Below are 25271 nucleotides of genomic sequence, written 5' to 3' on the forward strand. Positions count from 1 at the left end.
GTCTCTGAAAGGAGAAATCGTACTTTATTAGATATGGTACGGTCCATGATGAGTTTCACTGACCTACCCATCTCATTCTGGGGATATGCCCTAGAAACCGCAGCTTACCTTCTGAACAGAGTTCCAACTAAGTCGGTAGTGTCTACACCATATGAGATATGGAAAGGGAAGAAGCCTGATCTTAAGGTTGTTAAGATTTAGGGCTGCCCAGCCCACATTAAAAGACACAACCCCGATAAGTTAGAATCAAGGACAGAGCGATGCATATTTGTGGGATACCCCAAGGAAACTTGTGGGTATTACTTCTATCATCTCGAGGACCAAAAGGTCTTTGTAGCTAAGAGAGCAGTGTTCCTTGAGAAGGAACACATTCTTGGCGGAGACAGTGGGAGAATGATAGAGTTAAGCGAAGTTAGAGAACTAAGCTCAAGCACCACTCTACAGCCCGAGTCTGTTCAGGTACCTAATACACAAGTTTCAACTTTACGCAGGTCTGATAGAGTATCTCATCCTCCTGAGAGATATGTGGGACATATTAGAGGAGAGGATGCTGAGGATATTGATCCTCAGACCTACGAGGAGGCTATTATGAGTATAGACTCCGGGAAGTGGCAAGAAGCCATAAATTCTGAGATGGATTCTATGTACTCCAATAAGGTTTGGAACCTAGTTGATGCGCCCGAAGGTATTGTACCCATCGGTTGCAAGTGGATCTTTAAGAAAAGGATCGGAGTAGATGGAAAGGTAGAGACCTATAAAGCAAGGTTAGTGGCTAAAGGGTATCGTCAAAGGCAAGGTGTTGACTACGACGAAACCTTCTCACCCGTAGCAATGCTAAAATCCATCAGAATTCTATTGGCTATTGCAGCACACTATGATTATGAGATCTGGCAGATGGATGTGAAAACCGCATTCCTCAATGGGAACCTCGAGGAGGAAGTGTATATGATGTAACCTGAGGGATTCGTGTCCAAGAACTGCCCAGATAAGGTGTGTAGGTTGCTTAGATCTATTTATGGACTAAAGTAAGCTTCCCAAAGTTGGAACATAAGATTTGATGAGTCAATCAGATCTTATGACTTCGTTAAGAACGAATATGAGCCTTGTGTGTACAGGAAGGTAAGTGGGAGCGCTATCACCTTTTTTGTGTTATATGTGGATGACATCCTCATCATTGGGAATGACGTAGGAATGCTATCCACAGTAAAGACTTGGGGGAAGCATCCTATATCTTGGGGATTAGAATCTATAGAGATAGATCCAAGAGGATTCTTGGCTTGTCCCAGTCCAGGTACATAGAAACCATTGTCAAAAGGTTTGGCATGAAAAATTCCAAAGGGCAAACATGAATATGATACCTTATGCCTCAGCAATAGGGTCTATCATGTATGCCATACTATGTACTAGGCCTGATATAACGCATGCTCTGAGTGTCACGAGCAAGTATTAGGCGGATCCAGGCTTGGAGCACTGGAAAGCAGTAAAGCGTATCCTTAAGTACTTGAGAAGGACTAAGGATCTTTTACTAGTATATGAAGGTAATAGCCTTAAGGTTGAAGGCTTCACTGACTCAAGTTTTCAGTCTGATGTCGATGATAGCAAGTCGAATTCATGGTATGTGTACACCTTGAATGGAGGAGCAGTGTGCTGGAAGAGTTCCAAGCAAGATACCACTACTGACTCGACCATAGAGGCGGAGTACATTGCTGCATCGGATGCAGCAAAGGAGGGAGTCTGGGTAAAGAAGTTCATCACAGATTTGGGAGTCGATACGGATAGCGACAAGTCGACTTCCTTATATTGCGACAACTATGGGGTGATTACTCAAATAAGGGAGCCCGGGTCTCATCAGAAGTGTTTTGAGGAGGTTCCAGTTTATAAGAGAGATCGTAACCCGAGGAGATGTAGTAGTGGAAAGAGTTCCATCCGAAGATAACATTGCAGATCCACTGACAAAGCCGTTGTCTCAGATTGTCTTTAAGTGTCACAGGAGTCTGATGGAGATCAGACACATAGGTGATTGGCTTTAGGTCAAGTGGGAGATTGCTAGTCATAGGTGCCCAGCAAGCCAATCACGTGAGTGATGGCACGTGTGACTTGATACAGAATCTTTTTTGCTTATTATATTTTGGCGTATATCACTTTATAACTATTGCATAAATGCATATATATTGTGATGTCCTTAGATTTGTGCAATGGGAATCGGATCGTGATGAGATCACGATAATGAGATCGATTCACCTTTAAACACATATCCTAAATAATCCCGGTCATAGGTTACTCGAGAGGGACATCGTGATAACCGGATAGACTAGTGTGCTGTATACCCGTCCATATGATGGATGCAGCTGGTCTCATAGCTCCTCGTGTAGGGACACTAGGGATACAGTACAGGTGCTCATTGGAGAATGAGTTCACTGATTGATCCGCTTACGGAATGCTGGATGGTTGATGATGCCTTATTGTTAGACAACGATTCCGTAGTCCTAGTGGTGTATCTGGTCCTTAGACTTGAGACACCAAGGATGTCCTGTATGAGTGCTCCACTCTTTGATACCAGACTTATAGGTTTGGCTGTTCCCAGATCTAGTACAGCTGGTCATTGGGAGTGGTAGTCGACCTTACGAGGGCTATTGAGTGTCAATAGAGGATCATCCACTCTCGGCGTCATGAGAGGAATATCCTATGTGTTCTTGCTCAGACAAATCCCTGGCCAGGGTCATTCGGGTTGAGAGAGAAAGAGTTCTCCGGGAGAATCCGATTAGAGCGAGACTCGAGTAGAAACCGTATGGGTCTGACAGCACCATCCTCGATATACGGTCTCTGGGATATTAGATGGATGAGGGACTATAGGTACATGGTAACTGAGGACAGACAGGTCCAATGGATTGGATTCCCCTGTATCGTCTGGGGACTACGACGTAGTGGCCTAGTACGTCCGTAGTCGATGAGTCGAGTGAATTATTACAGAGATAATAATTCACTGAGTTAGAAGGAGTTCTGACAGGTATGACTCACGGCCAGCTCGATATTGGGCCTAGAGGGTCACACACATATGGTAGGCATTGCGATGAGTAGAGGTTCGGATATGAGATATCCGACGGAGCCCTTGTCTTATTGGATGCAGATCCAATACCCACTAGGGAAGGACCCATTAGGGTTTGACACGGGATGTCTATAAATAGGAGGGATTCACAGCCTCATAAGCTAGAGTCTTTGCTTGCCTTTCCTATTCTCCTCTCCCTCTCCACCTCAGAGTTGGCTTGGAGATTTGAGGAGCGTCGTCGCAACCCTGCTGTGTGGATCACCGCTAGAGAGGAGGACGCTTGACCTCCTTCACCCTCTCCTAAGGATCTGCAAGGAAACAGGGATATACGATCTCCCTAGGTAACACAATCTCTATACGCAGTTTTGTGTTTTACGGATTTTTGCGCACCAATCTTCGCACGACAACGAACATCTTTTTGGGAATCGGGGATTTTTGTTTTCTTGTTCTTCCGCTGCGCATATGATGTCGCCCCCAATGATTTCCCAATAGAAAGCTCTCAAAGCAACATAAGACGACTCAAGTGCATCCGAAGAAGAGGAGCCTACCATCACCAAGCAAGTTGCTCACTATGCACTAATGGCCATTGGAGATGAGATAACAAGTTCATTTGATGCAAATTTATCCTTTGGTGAACTATTAAATGCTTTTCATGATTTATTTGATGAATGTAAATTAATTAAAAAATTATATAAATTGTCAAAAGAGGAGCATGCTTCTCTTGTTAGTGATTTCGATAGATTAAAGGTTGACCATAATAGTAGTTTAACTTATTGTATGAAATGTGATGAACAAGAAATACTTAAAAAGGAAAACTTGCTACTCAATGAAACCTTAGAAAAATTTGAGGTTGGTAGCAAGTCTTTGAACATGATCCTTGCCAAAAACGGTCACGTTCATAGGAGAAGTGGAATCATATTTGTGAGTAGCTCTCACCAAAATCCAACTACCTTTGTTAAAGGGCTGACCTTGAATGTTTCACCTCACACCAAATGCAACTTTTGTTGCAAACTCGAACATATTGCCTATAAATGTCCACTTAAAAGATGTAGTCCACAAAGATTGATTTGGGTTCCTAAAAGAACCTCAAATGACTCAATACAACATGATAAGATATGTAGATCGATTTTTGAGGCACCCATGGTTAAATGGGTACCTAAAAATCATCCTTTTTTGTAGAAAAATATACCATCACAAGCTAGGAGTAAGAGATGGTACCTTGATAGTGGATGCTCAAGGCATATAACCGGAGATCCATCTCATTTCTCTAAGCTCACTAGCCTAGACGAAGGATATGTCACCTTCGGAGACAACAACAAGAGTAAAATCATTGGCAAAGGAACTATAGGTAACAAATTCAACCTTTTTATTGAAAATGTATTGTTAGTTGATGGTTTAAAGCATAGCATTTTGAGTATTAGTCAATTATATAATAAAGGATATATCGTTAGATTTGAATCTATTGCTTGTATTATTAAAAAACCATACAAAAACACATCTATGATTACCCTAAAATAAAATAATGTATACACTATCGAGATTGATGATTTTTGTAATGAAATGTGCTTTCAATTTTGAATGATGATGCTTGGCTTTGGCATAGGAGATTAGGTCATACTAGCATAAAACTAATCTCTCAAATTTCATCTAAAGAACTTGTAAGAGGAATTCCTTATATTAAGTTTGTTAAAGATGATGTGTGTGATGCATGTCAACTAGGAAAACAAATAAAAGGTAGCTTCAAACCTAAGAACCAAATAAGCACCTCTAGACCTTTGCAATTGATCCATATGGACTTGTTCGAACCAATTGCTACATCAAGCCTATGAGGTAGCAAATACTCATTTGTCATCGTGGATAATTATAGTAGATACACATGGACTTATTTTTTGGTACACAAAAGTGAATGCTTTAGGTATTTCTCTAAGTTTTGTAATCTTATTCAAATTGAAAAGTGTTTTATGATTTCATCAATTCGAAGTGATCACGGTGGTGAATATCAAAACTGTAATTTCTAAGAATTTTGTGAATCTAATTGATACAACCACAACTTCTCTACTCTAAGAAATCCTCAACAAAATAGAGTAGTAGAAAGAAAGAATAGAAACTTACAAGAAATGGCAAGAACTATGTTAAATGAACATAGCCTACCTAAATATTTTTGGGCCGAAACCATAAATATGACATGCTATATTATGAATAGGGTTCTAGTAAGACCACTACTTTCCAAGACTCCTTATGAGTTGTGGAATAACAAAAAATCTAACGTTTCATACTTTAAAGTTTTCGGATGTAAATGTTTTATTTTGAATAAAAAAGATGCCTTAGGTAAATTTGATGCAAAATCCAATGAAGGAATTTTTCTTGGCTAGACTTTTGTTTCTAAAGCATTTCATATCTTTAACAAAAGAACTTTTATTATAGAAGAATCTATTTATGTTGTTTTTAATGAAATTTTTTAAGTTAAGAAAAATGATTTTGATGATGATCTTAAATTTGATACTTTGAATTTACCCTTTCTTTATCTAGCAACTTGGATCCATCTTCTTCCGAACCTTCTTTGCCAAAGGAATAGAAGTATGTAGATACTCATCCTAAGGTGCTAACTATAGGAGACACATCGAAAGGGGTTTAAACTTATTTCTCTTAAGAATTTTTGTGCCAACGTTACTTTTCTCTCCCAAATTGAACCTAAATGTATTGACAAAGCCGTGAAAGATGATTCATGGGTCATCGCAATGCAAGAAGAATTGAATTAATTTGAGAGAAATAAAGTGTGGAAGCTTGTTCCTAGACCAAATGACCATTTAGTTATTAGTACTAAATAGGTCTTTAGAAACAAGCAAGATGAATTTGGTATCGTGGCTCGAAACAAGGTTAGATTAGTGGCCAAAGGTTTCAACCAAGAAGAAGGTATCGATTATGAAGAAACCTTCACTCTTGTTGCACAATTAGAGGCCATACGGATACTCCTTGCCTATACTAGTAGTAATAATTTTAAGTTGTTTCAAATGGATGTTAAAAGTACTTTTCTTAATGGTTTTATCTCCGAAGAAGTTTATGTTGAACGACCTTCCAAAAAGAATGATAATTTTCCTAATCATGTGTTTGAATTGACTAAAGCTCTCTATGGATTGAAACAAGCCACAAGGGCTTAGTATAAGAGACATAGTCCATTTCTAATTCATAATAATTTCTCTAAAGGCAAGGTCGATACTATATTATTTATTAAAAATTTTAAAAATAATTTTCTTATTGTTCAAATTTATGTTGATGATATTATTTTTGGTTCTACAAATGAATCCTTATGTGAATCATTTGCCGAAAGTATGAGTCTAGAATTTGAAATGAGCCTAATGGGGGAACTAACATTCTTTTTAGGCTTATAAATTAAACAACCTAGCAATGGTATTTTTCTTAATCAAACAAAATATGCTTTAGACTTGCTAAGAGATAACATGGAAATCAAAGTACATAATTGTAATCATCAAAGTAAATAGTATTTGAAGTTTACAACATCAAGGTAAACAACATAGGATTACAACATCAAAGTAAGCAGAATAAAAGTAGGAGATTTCATCCATTTCTCCCCCTTTGTCATTAGCAAAAAGTCACAATTAATTATTCAGACGGTGGCTAGTCAAATATGTCTAAACAGGGTATTGAGTTGTTAATGAATCTATTGCAACTTAGTCAAAATTTGATCTTGGTGTTATTTAAGTCGATCTTGACGTTATTCAAATCGATCTATCCGAGTCCCTATGTCGTCAATAGATGATGTAACATCCCTCATTTCTGAATTTTCATATAAGTTTCTAGTTGTAATGTAAGTATCTATTTTAAATTTGATAAAAGAGCCAAAGTATGAATATGAGAACTTATTCATAAGATTTGGGGGATTTGTTCAGAAAGAAAAAAAAAATTTGAGGACCTATATGTAAACCCTGAGGACCTCATCATAAATATAATAATACAAGGACTAAACTGTAAAATACATAAAATTACAAATTCCACCGTTTAAGCCTCTCTATCTTCATTATTAAGGAACCAGAGAAGGCAGCTGCGTGGAACAACAGAGAAAGAAAGAAAGAAGAAGAGAAAAAATAGGGGGAAGAAGAAGAAAAAAAAAATTGGGGCATTGAGGTTTCTTACTCAAATCTTCTCAATTGGGGTCATAATTCTTAAAGGCAAGTGTTCTAACCCCATCCAATAGAAATATTAGTCTCTGTTCTTATATTGATTCTAAATAATCTGAAAGATTTCTACTTAGAACCTAATATTTCTCTCTTTGGACATAAAACCATAGATCTGAAATTTTTCGGTAAACTGACCCCTATACACTATTTTAGCTATAATTTTTAGCGCCAAATGTGGATTTGGGAAGACCTAGTTTATTTGAAATTAGACTCTTATATCCTTCTTTTGACACTGATTTTGGAGATTTTGGACACCGAATTCTCACCCAAACGTCTGTTTCAAATGAGCCTATAGATGCTGCAAAACAGAGATCAATGTTTCTGACCTTTTGATGCTAAAATGCCTATAAGTCCCTATTGGAAATTCTGATTTATACCAAACTGACTTCATTCGAATCTAGACTTATACACCTTTCTTTTGACATATGAAATGAAAAATTTGGAATTCAAATGCCTTTTCTGTTATCTGTTGAATCTGACCCTATGAATTCTGCAAAACAGTGATTTTATTTTTGACCTTGGGTTACTAAATCAATAGTAACTCCTTGTTGGAAACCTTGATTCGTTCGAAGCTTATTTCATCAGAAAATAGATTGATATATTTTTTGACAATAGCCTTCTTGTGGGTATTGGAGCATAATTGACAATCTGAAGTATTTATCCAATGTGCCTCTCGAATTCTGTAAGAAATCGAGCTTTGATCGATTTTGCATCTTCTGTTTTCATTCGTTTGGAAATAGATTCCATTCAGTTCCCTTCACTCAATTGAGGCTTATATTAATGCTTGAATTCTCGTTTGCTCTTATCTATAAATTATTTCCATTCTTGAACATATTGTGTAACGTTTATGCTATATCACATTGACTCATATAGGCACATGTATATCCCATTGTTCCACATTTGCTTTCGATATATGCCTATTCTAGTTCCATTCCTTTGGATATCGAATTCATCTAACCTTCTTATTTGAATTGAGTTGTATGTGATTGCTTGGATTCCGTGTGTGCCCTTGCTTTCATTTCCTTTCAAGTCTGAATACAATGGTGAAAGATATTTGCTTACTTCGTTTTGACTCGTAAAGGCACATGTACGCTTTATTGTTCCGCGTGTGCTTCCGATATGTGCTATTCATTGTTCATACTATCCTTTTGTACTCTGGTGTTTGTGGGATATTGTGAACCTTTGCTAGAAATGGTGAAGGGAGTTATGCATAGAGCCTGTGATGCTCTACCGGGCCTTATAACTTCACTCAAACGTGGGTGGATGGAGCTCCCAAACGTGGGAGACTTATGTTTGGTGGTCATTCAGAAATAGATGTACCATATTATGTTATGGTCCCACTTCACCTTCTGTATGTTTGATATGGTATCTAGAGCTTTGGTTATGTGTTTCTATATATGCTTTGGATATGAATGATATGAATGCAATGTCAAATTCGACGTTTGAGCTTTTGTTTCGTATTCGTCTTTAAAATGCTCCAAAATGGTCCACACGCCATGGATATGTTCCGAAATGTTTCATTTATCATTGATATGCTCCGAAACATTTCGTACGCCTTTAATATGCTCCAAAATGTTTCATTTGTTATTGTTATGCTTCGAAATGTTCCATATGTTATTGATATGCTCTGGAACATTTCATATGCTATTGATATGCTCCAATTACTCTATGTTCCATCTGTTATGAACCAAATATGTTTGATTGAAATGATATTTGTGATTCTACACCTAATGAGATTATGTCTATGGATTCTTATATTTTGCCTTGCATTATGAAACCTTATTTGTTTGAAAATTTTCCTCTTTTACCATGGATATGTTAGTCACTTGCTGAGCTTTATATGCTCACCCCGTTGTTGTATAAATTTTTCAGGATAACTTGTCGCTCGCTGAAATGTTAAGATTAGGTTGAGGTAGTGGAAAGCTAAACGATTTTGGGCAGATCTGTATTAGTATATGTTTTGTTGTATAAGCACACTCCGCATCTAATGAAATTTTGACGATGAATCTAAACTTGTGGATTTTGTATAAGTTTAAAGGACCTCTCATGTTTAGGATTCTTGAATGTTAAGTTTAATTCGTGTAATGATATGAACTTATGGTAAACGTTGGTTTTGTGACTATATAGACTCTCATACTTGTGAATTTATGTTGTGGTTATTATTTTGGTGAGTTGGGTTCAGATTTTATAAATCATCAAACGATTTGTTGTATGTTTATGAACAGCATAGGGTTTATAAATTTGTAGATTATAGAGGTGAAATTTTGATCTAAATGTTTTCTTGGTGACCTCAAATGTGTGTTTGGATCCTAAATGGATTTGTGTTGAAAAAATTTAACATTATTGATATTTTGAGGGGCGTGACAGAGGTGGTATAAGAGCATGATTTGAGAATCACTAAGAATATTTTTTTGATGTATTGATGAAAAAAAAAACAAAAAACAAAAAAATTGAGGTTTATTGACTTTCATTTAGAGATTGATCAAAGAAAATTTTCTTTTGATGTTTTAGGAAGCAAGGATGACGAGATCATCTGGTTCTCCTATTGCATCTACTACTGATCAATTGAGTGGTATCATGCGGACTTTGGAGACATTATTTGTATCGTCGACAATTTGAAATCTTTACTGATTACAAGAGTTTAAAATATATTTTCACTCAGAAAGAGTTAAACATGAGGCATCGAAGATGGATAGAACTTCTAAAGGATTATGATAGTGCCATCCGTTATCACCCGGGCAAAGCCAATGTTGTAGTTGATGCACTTAGTAGAAAATCTACAAGTTTTATGGCTAGTCTGGTCGTGAAGCAATGGAAGTTATTAGAAGAAAATTTTGATTTGAAAGCTTCGAGGAAAGAGCAAGACTCGATGATATTGATGGCGTCCATTCAAGTGCAATCTGATCTTATTCAACAAATTAAAGAAGGACAATTACGAGATTCACGTTTAATCTACTTGAGGAATAAAGTAGAAAAGGAATTGAAGCCAAAATTTCAAGTTTCAAAGGATGGCCTATTGAGATTCGGGGAGAGAGCATGTGTGCCAAATGAACCAAATATCAAGAATCAAATCCTAAAGGAAAGTCATACTTCAAAGTACACCATGCATCCTGGGAGCACTAAGATGTATAGAGATCTCCAAAGTCATTATTGGTGGGAAGGCATGAAGAAGGAAATTGCAATGTATGTTTCAAAATGTTTGACTTGTCAGCAAATTAAAGTAGAACACCAAAGACCTGGAAGGTTGTTGCAACCTTTAGATATTCCTGAATGGAAATGGGAATGTGTTACCATGGATTTTGTTTCAGGACTACCCAGAACCTCTAGAAAGCATGATGCTATTTGGGTTATCATTGATAGGTTAACAGAATCTATACATTTTCTATCGATTAATATGACTTATTCGCTTGATAGACTTGCAGATTTATATGTCAATGAAATAGTAAGACTTCATGGTATTCCAAAGGAGATCATCTCTGATAGAGACTCCAGATTGTTGAATCTCGGATTTTGATGATGACAACTAATTGATTGTGTTTAAATGTTTGACTACATTTTGAGTGATACAGGTCTACTCGATTAGGATTAGACAATTAACGCAGGAGGAATTGACGTTGCGTCGGAGGAGATCACGTCAGGATATTGGATGGCAGAAGGCTTCGGGCGTCGGGCATCGGGCCAAGAGCGGAATTGCGCCAAGGATATCGGCGTTGTGGAGGTCAACCGCCGATTGGGCAATAAGCCGCAAGAGAGGACGATGCGCCGAAGAATCGGACGAAGCGCCAACCAATGACGTGCCGAGCAACAGAATGTCAATTCGCTTTATAATAATTGTCTAGATCGGAGTAGAGTTTTGGTTTGTGTGTGCAGGATTAACTATGATAACGATGAAGACATAAAGCGAAACAAAGTGCTGGAGTCAAACGCGAAGGATTCGTTGGGAGTTCGAGAGTTCGACGGAAGTCCGAAGGTTCGTCGGGAATGCTGCCGGAACTAGCCGAGAATGAGTAGGGAGCTTGCCGAAGGGTTTTTCGGAAGCTCGCCGGAAGGTTCGTTGGAAGTTCGCGGAGCTCGCCGAGAAAGATCGGAGCTTACCAAAGAAGCTCGTTGGAACTCGCCAAGATCAAATCGTGAAGTCTAGGAGCTTGCCGGGAGTCCGCAGAATGGTTTCCGAGAGTTTATCGGAAGACCGTCGGAAGTTCGCTAGAAGCTCGCCGGAAGAAGTCTTGACTTGCGGACTTTGTAATAGCTTAGAAAATGTCTTTAAATTCGTAGTTAGCACATTAATTAGGGTTAGGATTAGGTGTTAATCCTATAACCCAAGTAGGGGCCAATTGGGCCCAAGTTCGGACTAGTTTGGGGCAAGATTGAAGCCTAACTAGTGGGCTGAAAACACTATAGGCGGTGGCACCGCCTAGCTGGGCGGTGGCACCGCCCAACACCCGAGAGCTGGGCGGTGACACCTCCTAGCTGGGCAGTGGCACCGCCCAGCACCCGAGCCCTGGGCGGTGGCACCGCTTGGCTGGGCGGTGGCACCTCCAACAGCGGGAACCCAAAGAGAATTCAAATTTTGAAGCCCAAATTTGAATCCTCTTGAGGCCTATACATACCCCTCAAATCTCAGCTGAGAGAATAACTTTTTGAGCAGCAAGTGTTTGAGAGAAAAGCCTTAGAAAAGTGTTAGCTTGTCTTGTTTTCAATTTGCTAGTGTTCACCTCCTTCTTTCTTGTTGAAAATCTGTAAGAGAGTGAACCGCTTGTAAAAGTTGTAAGAGGGGTATTCACCCTTCACTTTCAAGAGACTTGCTAGTGGAAGGTGGGAGCCTCATCGAAGAGGGGCCTCGCAAGTGGAGTAGGTCATTTGACCGAACCACTCTAAAAATCGGCGTAATCTCTGGTTTGCTTTTTATTATTGTCATTTACATTACTGCAAATCTTCTTACTGCTTTAGTTCCTTATTACTCTTGCTGCGCAACTTTAAGAACACGCCTTCAAGTTAAATTTCTCAAGTTTTGTTCTTAACATACGAAAGATTTTTTTTATTAAAACCGAAGTTTTAATCCGCTGCACTAATTCACCCCCCCTCTTAGTGCCGCTCCGATCCTAACAATTGGTATCAGAGCCACGGTTTTCTACTTTGGTTTAACACCCAAATAGAAATGGCTCTTTATGGCTTTCAAGAGGGTCACTCTCTCATTCGTCCTCCCTTTTTCAATGGGACGGACTACACTTGTTGGAAAACTCGAATGAGAGTTTTCTTACTTTCTTTGGATTTGAATTTATGGGACATAGTCGAAAATGGATTTGAAATGTCTTCTCTCCCAATGAACCATTGGAATGATTTGGAGAAGAAGATGTTTTCTTTAAATGCAAAGGCTATGAATGCCTTATATTGTGCACTTGACAAAAGTGAATTTAATCGCGTTTCGATGTGTGACTCGGCTTTTGATATTTGGAGAACTCTAGAGGTCACTCATGAAGGCACTAGCCGAGTGAAAGAGTCCAAAATCAATATTCTTGTGCATTCTTATGAACTTTTCCGGATGAAACCAAGTGAGTCCATCGGAGACATGTACACCCGGTTCACGGATGTCATCAATGGACTCAAAGCTCTTGGTAAAAGTTTTTCTAATTTTGAACTAGTCACTAAAATCTTAAGATCCCTTCCAAAAAGTTGGGATCCAAAAGTTACGGCCATTCAAGAGGCCAAGGACCTTAAAACATTCCCTCTCGAAGAACTTATTGGGTCTCTAATGACCTACGAAATGAACAATGTGGCAAAAAAGAAACTCGAGAACAACCTTCCAAATGATAGGAAGGATTTGGGACATAGAACACATGAATACCACTCGAGCATAAGCTCAAGTGATGGTGAACTTAAACTACAAATGAAACAAAAATTAAAAAGCAAAAAGAATGGAACTACTTGCTTTGAACGCAAGAAGAACAAAAGTTGGGATGAATTGAGCTCTTCCGAAGACGAGGAGAAAATCAAGAAAGGCGAGGTGGCAAACTATGCCTCACCCTCTTTCAACAATGAGGTAATCAAAATCCCACTAATTCATTTCGAAATTACATAATACTTTCTTGAGTTATTTTTAATTTAGTTTAGGATTAATTTTCTTGAAAATTGCTTGTGTTATGTTAATGCAATAAAATGTTAGATATAAATATAATGCTTATACACCTAGTAAGATTAATCTTATATATGTGCTTGAGAAGCAAGAATTTGTACTTTGACGATTTCCATATTAATTTTCAATGTCAATGCATGACTTTTGAATGGAAGGTTTTATGATTTTTTTATGAACCTTATCTTTGGTTTTCAAACATGATGTATAGTTTTGACATAAGAACAAAAATTTGAAGCATGCTAATATAAAGTCAATCATATAAAGTAAAACTAAAGAAATTTTAAATATCTATAAGAATCATTCAAAATTATGTTCAATAAAACCTTACTTGATGTTGTAATGAAACTATTGAAAGTTTTGATGCTATGATTTGATGATTTTATGCATGAGATTGTAAAGTTATACATGATGATTTTTTGGTCTTGATGGTTTTTATGACAAAATTCATTTTTCGATCCTAAATGTTGATGCACATTTTTATCTAGCATAAATGACATGAATTTAAATAACTAAAAAGAGAAAAGCATTGTTCTTGAAAATTATTTTTCTCTATCTTGTTGATTTATATGAATCCCTTGAAAATGATTTTGGTTTGATGATTTGAATTACAAATGAGTTATATCAAAATCATGATATTGATTTGACTTGAAGTAATGAGTTGAAATCATTTTTTTTTTGGAATTATGTGTTGCACTTTTTTATCTTGATGATCTTTGATTTTTTTTGTTTTAAAACGATGATGCATGGATTTGAAAGAAAAGGAGATGCATGCATGGAATCAATCAATAAGTTGAAACAAAAGGAGGAAAGATTTTTTATTGAAAATTTTCTTTTTCTCTATCTTATTGATTTATACCTAAGAGACCAATAAAATTATTTATGTCATTTTGAATCTCTTGAAAGAAATGTTGAGATTTTGATGATTTAGACGATTTGAATTTGAATGAGTTTTATCTAAAATCATGATCTTGATTCCGTGATATTTACAAATTAAGATTTATTATGAATCAATATTTTTCATTAATCGATCTCCTAAGATTTTCTTTTGATTATTAATGAGTAGGTTTTTCAAAAAGAAATCATGTCTTCTGGTATTCACATGTTCTAATCCTTCATGATAAAATTTTTATGTAATTCCTTAAATTCATGAAATGTTTATCTCATCACCAATTATTTTCTTCTTGATATTCCTTTTTTGGTGATATAAAATCATGCATGAAATACTCTTGAGATTATTTTGATGCATACAAATGAAAAGTTATGATCATGCATGGTAGGATGCAATTTGACAAATTAATACCATTATGATTTGAAATATTTATAATTTGGAATGATGCATGCAATACTTATGCCTTTTATTATGATAATATATGTGATGTATTGCATATGATGTGAATCATGAATGCTTTAAATGATAAATGTCTTGATATCATGATTGATGATTTTGTTCTATGCATAAGATTTTTAAAATTATGCATAATGAATCTTGTAATTTACAGATTATCGATTTTCTTTTTACCATAATGAAAGTGCCTTATTGATCCTTGTCATAATAAATCTAGCACTTTCGGTTTTAAACATGATACATGTTTTTATTTGACATAAAAAAAAGGGAGGCATGCTTGAATGAAATAAATTACATGAATTGAAGCAACTAAAAGAGAAGAACATTTTTCTTCTTGAAAATTATTTTTTCTATATTATTGATTTTGATGAATCTATTTGTATTATTTTTATGAATCTCATAGATTATGAAAATGATTTGAATTTAATGGATTTTATTGAAATCATGATCTTGATTTCTCACAATTTTCTATTGAATGAATCAAGTTTGTTTTCTATTTAAAAGGATATTTATCAAAATTTTCATGGTCTTTTAGTATTCATGATACTGATAATTATATTTTGAAACTCTATGTAAATCAAGATTCTTCATCATGATTCTCTCGTTTTATAAAAGAGGAGATGTTCTATGTGAATCATAAGATTTTATATGCATGAATTGAGATTCTTTTTGCTATTAACTAGCAATAAACTTGTTTTTGTAAACCATGACATGCTACTTGACATCTTGATAATTTATAACTTGAGTTTTCTTTTTGAATCAAGATTGTTTCCTATCATGTTTTCTATCTACAAAAGAAGAAATTTGTCAAAAATGTTATATGTCTTTTGACATTCATTTTTCATCTTTATTATTTACCCTTATCATGATTTGAATATTATAGTAAAGAGAAATGAATTACATGATTGTATTGTTATTCCCTTCTATTTGACACTGACAAAGGGGGAGCAAAACTTGCTAGATAGCAAATTTGCTAGCTTGCACAATTTGAAAAGAGGCAAAATAGTCCATCTTGCACATCTCAAAAGATGTAAAATTTTGCTAACTTTTTATGTGCAAAAGTTGATAGCTTGTATACTATAAATTTGCATACCAAAAATACAATCTTGTTTATCTCAAGATGCAAAACATACTAACTTGCACTTTGCAACGGAAGCAAAATTGCTAGCTCAAACATTGCAAAGGAAGCAAAAATTTGCTAGCTTACAATTTGCATATTTCAAGAAGCAAGAGTTGCTTTCTTGAACATCTCAATATTGCTAGCTTGCATGATGTAGAACTTGCTATCTTGAACATTACCAAAAGTGCTATCTTATATGCTGTAAAACTTGTATATCTAAAACTTGATAGCTTGAATGTCCCAAGCATTATGCATTACTTGCTAAATTTTCTATCTTCAAAATTGCATGATGATAAAAATTTAATATTATGTTTTTCATGCAATGGTTTGAACCCATATAATAAACACATAAGAGTAGCTACTTCTCCTTTTTGTTGATGACATAGGGGGAGAAGTATATTGATGACTTCATGCATTGAATTAAATATTTTATATATTTGCATGATAGTTTAAATTTTTTCATAACATGTGATGAATGTTACTTGGATTTGGGATAATCCAAGTGTTCTATCAATGGCATATTGATAGGGGGAGTTTAGTTAAACTCCGGGGAGTTAAGCTTAACTCCGTTAGTCATCAATTAGTTGTCATCATCAAAAAGGGGGAGATTGTTGAATCTCGGATTTTGATGATGACAACTAATTGATTGTGTTTAAATGTTTGACTACATTTTGAGTGATACAGGTCTACTCGATCAGGATTAGACAATTAACGCAGGAGGAATTGACGTTGCGTCGGAGGAGATCACGTCAGGATATTGGATGGCAGAAGGCTTCGGGCGTCGGGCATCGGGCCAAGAGCGGAATTGCGCCAAGGATATCGGCGTTGTGGAGGTCAACCGCCGATTGGGCAATAAGCCGCAAGAGAGGACGATGCGCCGAAGAATCGGACGAAGCGCCAACCAATGACGTGCCGAGCAACAGAATGTCAATTCGCTTTATAATAACTGTCTAGATCGGAGTAGAGTTTTGGTTTGTGTGTGCAGGATTAACTATGATAACGATGAAGACATAAAGCGAAACAAAGTGCTGGAGTCAAGCGCGAAGGATTCGTTGGGAGTTCGAGAGTTCGACGGAAGTCCGAAGGTTCGTCGGGAATGCTGCCGGAACTAGCCGAGAATGAGTAGGGAGCTTGCCGAAGGGTTTTTCGGAAGCTCGCCGGAAGGTTCGTTGGAAGTTCGCGGAGCTCGCCGAGAAAGATCGGAGCTTACCAAAGAAGCTCGTTGGAACTCGCCAAGATCAAATCGTGAAGTCTAGGAGCTTGCCGGGAGTCCGCAGAATGGTTTCCGAGAGTTTATCGGAAGACCGTCGGAAGTTCGCTAGAAGCTCGCCGGAAGAAGTCTTGACTTGCGGACTTTGTAATAGCTTAGAAAATGTCTTTAAATTCGTAGTTAGCACATTAATTAGGGTTAGGATTAGGTGTTAATCCTATAACCCAAGTAGGGGCCAATTGGGCCCAAGTTCGGACTAGTTTGGGGCAAGATTGAAGCCTAACTAGTGGGCTGAAAACACTGTAGGCGGTGGCACCGCCTAGCTGGGCGGTGGCACCGCCCAACACCCGAGAGCTGGGCGGTGACACCTCCTAGCTGGGCGGTGGCACCGCCCAGCACCCGAGCCCTGGGCGGTGGCACCGCTTGGCTGGGCGGTGGCACCTCCAACAGCGGGAACCCAAAGAGAATTCAAATTTTGAAGCCCAAATTTGAATCCTCTTGAGGCCTATAAATACCCCTCAAATCTCAGCTGAGAGAACAACTTTTTGAGCAGCAAGTGTTTGAGAGAAAAGCCTTAGAAAAGTGTTAGCTTGTCTTGTTTTCAATTTGCTAGTGTTCACCTCCTTCTTTCTTGTTGAAAATCTGTAAGAGAGTGAACCGCTTGTAAAAGTTGTAAGAGGGGTATTCACCCTTCACTTTCAAGAGACTTGCTAGTGGAAGGTGGGAGCCTCATCGAAGAGGGGCCTCGCAAGTGGAGTAGGTCATTTGACCGAACCACTCTAAAAATCGGCGTAATCTCTGGTTTGCTTTTTATTATTGTCATTTACATTACTGCAAATCTTCTTACTGCTTTAGTTCCTTATTACTCTTGCTGCGCAACTTTAAGAACACGCCTTCAAGTTAAATTTCTCAAGTTTTGTTCTTAACATACGAAAGATTTTTTTTATTAAAACCGAAGTTTTAATCCGCTGCACTAATTCACCCCCCCTCTTAGTGCCGCTCCGATCGTAACACAGATTTCTCTCTAGATTCTGGAGAAGATTACAGGAATCTATGGGCACTAAAGTCAAGTTTAGTACTGCATATCATCCTCAGACTGATGGTCAGTCAGAAAGAACAATTCAAACATTTGAGGATTTGCTTAGAGCCTATGTTATGGATTGGAAAGGTGAATGGGATAAAGATATTTCACTTATTGAGTTCACTTATAATAATAGTTATCATTCAAGTATTCAGATGGCTCCTTATGAAGCTTTATATGGGCGAAAGCGCATAACACCTATATGTTGGGAGGAAGTTGGTGATAGAAAGTTGTTAGCATTAGACAAAGTACAAGAAACTATCGAGAAAATTCCAGTTATAAGGAAAAGGTTAAAAACTGCTCAGAGTCGTCAAAAGAGTTATGCTGACAATAGAAGACGAGATATTGAGTTTGAAATCGAAGATTTTGTATTCTTAAAGGTCTCCCCTTCCAAAGGCATTATAAGGTTTGGGAAGAAAGGAAAGTTAAGCCCAAGATTTATTAGACCTTTTGAGGTTCCTGAGAGGGTTGGTTCTGTCGCTTACAAGATTGCCTTGCCACCATCGTTGTGTCATATCCATAATATATTCTATGTTTCGATGATTAGAAAGTATATATCTAATCCTTCTTATATCATTAAGAATGAGCTGATGGAGATCGATAAAGATTTATCTTATGTGGAAGAGCCCATTCAGATTGTTGATAAGAAAGAAAAGATCCTAAGGAATCGGGTCATCCCTCTGGTTCAAGTAATTTGGAGATATCATTCTGGAGAGGAAACAACCTGGGAGCTAGAGGAGGAAATGAAAAAGGTTTATCCCCATCTTTTTATCGATAGAGGTATGATAAATTTAGAGGACTAAAATTTTCTTTTAAGGGGGGAGAGTGTAACATCCCTCATTTCTAAATTTTCGTATAAGTTTCTAGTTGTAATGTAAGTATCTATTTTAAATTTGATAAAAGAGCCAAAGTATGAATCTGAGAACTTATTCATAAGATTTGGGGGATTTGTTCAAAAGAAAAATCTGAGGACCTATATGTAAACCCTGAGGACCTAATCGTAAATATAATAATACAAGGGCTAAATTGTAAAATATACAAAATTACAAATCCCACCGTTTAAGCCTCTCTGCCTTCATTCTTAAGGAACCAGAGAAGGCAGCTGCGTGGAAGAATAGACCAAGAAAGAAAGAAGAAGAGAGATAAAAGGGGGAAGAAGAAGAAGATAAAAATTGGGGTTTTGAGGTTTCTTACTCAAATCTTCTCAATTGGGGTCATAATTCTTAAAGACAAGTGTTCTAACCCCATCTTATAGAAATATTAGTCTCTGTTCTTATATTGATTCTAAATAATCTGAAAGATTTCTGCTTAGAACCTAATATTTCTCTCTTTGGACATAAAACCATGGATCTGAAATTTTTTGGTAAACTAACGCCTATACACTTTTTCAGCTATAATTTTTAGTACCAAATGTGGACTTGGGCAGACCTAGTTTGTTTGAAATTAGACTCTTATATCTTTCTTTTGACACTGATTTTGGAGATTTTGGACACCGAATACTTACCCAAACGTCTGTTTCAAATGAGCCTATAGATGCTGCAAAACAGGGATCAAAGTTTATGACCTTTGGATACTAATATGCCTATAAGTCCCTGTTGGAAATTTTGATTTAAACCAAACTTCATTCGAAACTATACTTATAGACCTTTCTTTTAATATATAGAATGAAAAATTTGGAATTCAAATTCCTATCCTGCTATCTGTTGAATCCGACCCTATGAATTCTGCAAAACAGTGATTTTGTTTTTGACCTTGGGTAACTAAATCAATGGTAACTCCTTGTTGGAAATCTTGATTCGTACGAGCTTTATTTTATCAAAAAATGGATTGATATATCTTTTGACAATAGCCTTCTTGAGGGTATTGGAGCATAATTGACAATCTAAAGTATTTATCCAATGTGCCTCTCGAATTCTGTCAGAAATCGAGCTTTGATCGATTTCGCATCTTCTGTTTTCATTCATTTGGAAATAGATTCCATTCAATTCCCTTCACTCAATTGAGGGTTATATTAATGCTTGAATTCTCATTTGCTCTTGTCTATAAATTATTTCCATTCTTGAACATATTGTGTAACGTTTATGCTATATCACATTGACTCATATAGGCACATGTATATCCCATTGTTCCGCATTTGCTTTCGATATATGCCTATTCTAGTTTCATTCCTTTGGATGATTGAATTCATCTAACCTTCTTATTTGAATTGAGTTGTATGTGATTGCTTGGATTCTGTGTGTGCCCTTGCTTTCATTTCCTTTCAAGTCTGAATACAATGGTGAAAGATATTTGCTTACTTTGTATTGACTCATAAAGGCACATGTACGCTTGGTTGTTCCGCGTGTGCTTCCGATATGTGCTTTTCATTGTTCATACTATCCTTTTGTACTCTAGTGTTTGTGGGATATTGTGAACCTTTGCTAGAAATGGTGAAGGGAGTTATGCATAGAGCTTGTGATGCTCTGCCGGCCCTTATGACTTCACTCAGACGTGGGTGGATAGAGCTCCCAAACGTGGGAGACCTCCCAAACGTGGGAGGCTTATGTTTGGTGGTCATTCAGAAATGGATGTACAATATTATGTTATGGTCCCACTTCACCTTCTGTATGATTGATATGGTATCCAAAGCTTTGGTTATGTGTTTCTATACATGCTTTGGATATGAATGATATGAATGCAACGTCAAATTCGACGTTTGAGCTTCTGTTTCCTATTCATCTTTGAAATGCTCCGAAATGGTCCATACGCCATGGATATGTTCCGAAATATTTCATTTATCATTGATATGCTCCGAAACATTTCGTACGCCTTTGATATGCTCCAAAATGTTTCATTTGTTATTGTTATGCTTCGAAATGTTCCATATGTTGTTGATATGCTCTAGAACATTTCATATGCTATTGATATGCTCCAATTACTCTATGCTCCATCAGTTATGAACCAAATATGTTAGATTGAAATGATATTTGTGATTCTACACCTAATAAGATTATGTCTATGGATTCTTATATTCTGCCTTGCATTATGAAACCTTATTTGTTTGAAAATTTCCCTCTTTTACCATGGATATGTTAGTCACTTGCTGAGCTTTTTATGCTCACCCCGTTGCTGTATAAATTTTTCAAGATAGCTTGTCGCTCGCTTGAATGTTAAGATTGGGCTGAGGCAGTGGAAAGCAGAAAGATTTTGGGCAGATCTTTATTAATATATGTTTTGTTGTATAAGCACACTCCACATCTAATGAAATGTTGACGATGAATCTAAACTTGTGGATTTTGTATAAGTTTAAAGGACCTCTCATGTTTAGGATTCTTGAATGTTAAGTTTAATTTGTGTAATGATATGTACTTATGGTAAACGTTGGTTTTGTGACTGTATAGACTCTCATACTTGTGAATTTATGTTGTGGTTATTATTTTGGTGAGTTGGGTTCAGATTTTATAAATCATCGAACGATTTGTTGTATGTTTATGAACTGCACAGGGTTTATAAATTTGTAGATTATAGAGGTGAAATTTTGATCTTAATGTTTTCTTAGTGACCTCAAATGTGTGTTTGGATCCTGGATGGATTTGTGTTGAAAAATTTTAACATTATTGATATTTTGAGGGGCGTGACAGATAAGGGAGATGCTTGCTCTACTAGTGGTGATTCCTCGAAGGGACCAGTTGGAGGAGATAGATTACCCCTAAAAATTGGTTTTTCAGGTTCTAGTTCAGATTGGAGGGGATCAGTCTTTCTAGGGAATCTAGTCCATATATCATTTCTGAATGTACATCTTATCCATCAAAGTATATTTCTATTTATGATACAAAATCTATCTAGTTTTATAACTTCTTCGTCGGGTGGAATGGCAATATCATAGGCATGGAATAGTCTTGTGATTAAATCACCATATGGAAGCATCATATCATTTTTTGATAGTTCAATCATATTTTGTTGGATTAGGTAACCAAAATAATTATGTCCCTTCATAATCCAATACATGGTACCTATTTCCATTTAGCTTACTTCATCATGATGATATTGCTTTGGGAGAATGATACTTATCAGGATGTGATAAAGTATTTTTGTGCTTAAAGGTAGTAAATGTCACGGACAAACTTATAAACAGGATGTTTGATGTAATACTTATGTATGTCCGTGTCTTTTGGTATGTTCATGCTTTGTACAACATGTAGAGGGACAATCGAAGGCTTAATAGTCCTATTTTAGTTAGGTTGGTGGCCGCTTTAGGCTTGTAAATAAAGGTTGTGTCATGTGGACACGTGTGAGAGATTTTTAGTGGACCATTTTACCCTTTGTTGTGCAACTGTTCAGAGCTTGTAAAGTCAGTTTGTAATTTGCAATGTCCATGAAGTGTTTTCGGATATGTTTGCTTATGGATCCTAAGTGAGACATTCTCTCTAACCCGTTCTCTCTTTTGTTGGTCCTAAGGGACAATGGGAGGCTTCGGGGAGGTTGACCTTTGCAGATGGACACGCAAGGGTGCCGCACGACTTAGGCAAAACCAGCTAAGTCTGTGACAGATGGTATCAGAGTGGGACAAGCACTCATAGAAACACTTAGCATGTAAACGTGAGGGACTGTTAGAACCCTTGCAGATTCTAAACTTGGGGTTGATCTCTTTAGGGGATCGGCCTCCTTGGAACTCTATAAGGGTTCCTCCCTCCAAGTTGCTGCTCAAAGGCTGTAGAAAAGATTCATCTATTGCTTTTGAAAAGAGGTGGAATACATGATTATTTATAGGGCTTCTAAACCCTAACTCATGATAGGACTCTTACTTAAGACTCCTACTTCTAACCAACTCCTAACAGGACTCCTACTCAAGACTCCTACTTCTAACCAACTCTTAATATGACTCCTACTCAAGACTCCTATTCCTTAACAACTCCTTATTCTTCTCTAAGAAATAACCTCCTAACCCTAGCCGGCCACTTTACCTCTTTAATAAGGGTCAGCTTAGGTAGGTTTTACATGAATGTCCCTCTCAGTTAGGACTCTCCTAGCTAGAGTCCTAACAAACCCGCCCTCTTCAAATCAGCCTTGTCCGCGAGGCTGAAGATTCATGAATTTTGGGAATTTGATCTTCAAGTCATCATAGTTCTCTCAAGTGGCATCTTCTGTTAGTAGGTTTGCCCACTGTATTAGCAATTCAGTAGTGGATCATCATCGTTGAGTCACGATCCGTCGATCAATAATTGCACTTGGTTGGGTCTGAAGTTCTCCTTGGGTAGTCATATTTGGTAGGTGGCTTTGGGCTGTCTCCAAGCACCTATTTACAACTTCCGTCTGGCCGTCGATTTATAGGTGATATGCCATACTCCTTTTCAATTTAGTACCCTACATATGTAATAACTTTGTCCAAAATCTGCTCATGAAGATGTAAGTAGAATTTATCATAAGCACAATGCGTCCCTTATAGTGTAATTCTTTTTAGTCCCAATTGTAATGAGCCATGGGGCTTGGTGCTTCCTCCAATTTTTTTATAATCTTACTAGTCTCTGAATCTTCCTGCCATTCCATCTTAATATCTTTAAGAAAGTCGCTGGTCAGAAGTGAAAAGGCCGAAACTTCAACTTGCTCGGGTAGCTGCGAAAGCGCATCTGCAAGAACATTCTCTTTCCCCTTTTTGTAAATTATTTCATAATCAAATCCAAGAAGTTTTATTACCCTTTTTTGCTGCTCAGGGGATGATATTTTTCGCACCAAAACGTACTTGAGGCTTTTATGGTCGGTTTTAATTTGAAATCGTCGGCCAATCAAGTAGGGTCTCCACCTCGTTGCTGCGTGCACAATGGCGAGCATCTCCTTATCATATGTTGACTTATTTTGATGGGAGGGAGATAATGCCTTGCTAGTGTATGTGAGTGGTCGACCATCTTGCATGAGAATGGCTCCAATTCCGACTCCAGATGCGTTAGCCTCAATAATGAAGGGTCGGTTGAAATTTGGTAGCACCGGCATCGTCGTCATGGTTGCCAAAAGTTTGTCGAAGGCAGCGGAGGCTCTGTCCGACCATTGGAAGACATCTTTTTTCAGTAAGGAAGTAAGTGGTGCACTGATCTCTCCATAGTTTTTCATGAACTTGCAGTAGTAGCCTGTTAAACCCAGAAAGCCATGTAGCAATTTAATGTTCCTCGGGGTCAGCCAGTTTTGCATTGCTCCAATTTTGAAGGGGTCTACTACCACACCTTCCTCTGATATGATATGCCCAAGATATTCCACCTTCTTTTGAAGAAAGCAAAAATTCATAGTGGTTGTTGTGTGTTCAAAAGGTGGTTTTCGGTATGTCTTCTTCGCATACTCGTATTTGATGATACCCAGATCGAAGGTCCAGCTTTGTGAAGATTTGTGCTCCCTTTCATCTAGCAACTCATCTACTACTGGAATAGGGAATTTATCCTTGATGGGTATGCCATTGAGAGCTCGATAATCAACACATAATCGCCATATTCCATCCTTCTTTCGTATGAGGAGCACCGGTGAAGAGTAGGGGCTGCAACATGGCCGAATAACTCCTATTTTCAGCATCTCTTTTACAATCCTTTCTATTTCATCCTTTTGGAGATGTGGATACTGATATGGCTAAGCATTTGCTGGAGATTTACTTGGAAGAATCGTTATACAATGATCATGCCGACGGGTAAGAGGCAGGTTGCGCGGTTCGTCAAATATATCTGAAAATTCAGCAAGCAAAGGAAGTAGATTTGGATCTTCAAATTTTGTTGGCTCTCCCTTAGTTTGCTGCTCAAGTTGTACCAAAAAGCCGCTGCATGCTTTATGCAAAACCTTCTCCATTTGTTGTGTGCGAATCGTCGTTACGTCGCCCTCACGTTTCCCATGCAGTATCATCTGTTTCTCCTTACTGTAAAATTTTATAATTAGTTGCATAAAATTTCATGAAATACCACCTAATGTCATCAACCATTTAATTCTGAGTATGGCCTCATGATCATCAAGAGGGAGGAGGAAGAAATCTGTAATTATTTCTTGGTCCTACAGCAACAGTTTCACCTTACTATTTAGGAAGTTATTAGTGCTGCCTGTGTCGATGAGAACAGTGATCGGTTGTTGTTTGAGAAGGCCTCCAACTTTCATCGTTTGCCTGTTTGAGTAGCCAGCTAGTATATGTACCGT

This window comes from Musa acuminata, chromosome BXJ1-3 (assembly GCF_036884655.1).
Source record: "Musa acuminata AAA Group cultivar baxijiao chromosome BXJ1-3, Cavendish_Baxijiao_AAA, whole genome shotgun sequence".
Lineage (NCBI taxonomy): Eukaryota > Viridiplantae > Streptophyta > Magnoliopsida > Zingiberales > Musaceae > Musa > Musa acuminata.